The sequence below is a fragment of the Penaeus monodon genome, chromosome 30 (assembly GCF_015228065.2).
Source record: "Penaeus monodon isolate SGIC_2016 chromosome 30, NSTDA_Pmon_1, whole genome shotgun sequence".
Classification (NCBI taxonomy): Eukaryota; Metazoa; Arthropoda; class Malacostraca; order Decapoda; family Penaeidae; genus Penaeus; species Penaeus monodon.
The window spans coordinates 20,434,517-20,434,792 of NC_051415.1; positions in this window are offsets into that span (position 1 = coordinate 20,434,517).

The following is a 276-nucleotide window of genomic DNA, read 5'->3' on the forward strand; positions in this document are numbered from 1 at the left end:
GGGAAGGGGGGGGTACTGAGAATAAAATATATAGGGGCTAAATAAAAACAAGGGACAGGGCTACAGTAGTTTTTAAGGGAAAAAGGGGAGGTAGAAGGATAGACCCAAGGTAGTTTAATTTATTATACAATGCAAATATAAAAATAAATTTGATTAAAACAATCAAATATATTATTAGATAGATAGATAGGCACACACTAGATTTAAAAAGAGACGATAAAAAAATGAAAAGACAAATATTTTAGACGGGACCCCGGGAGAAATGGGAAAACATTT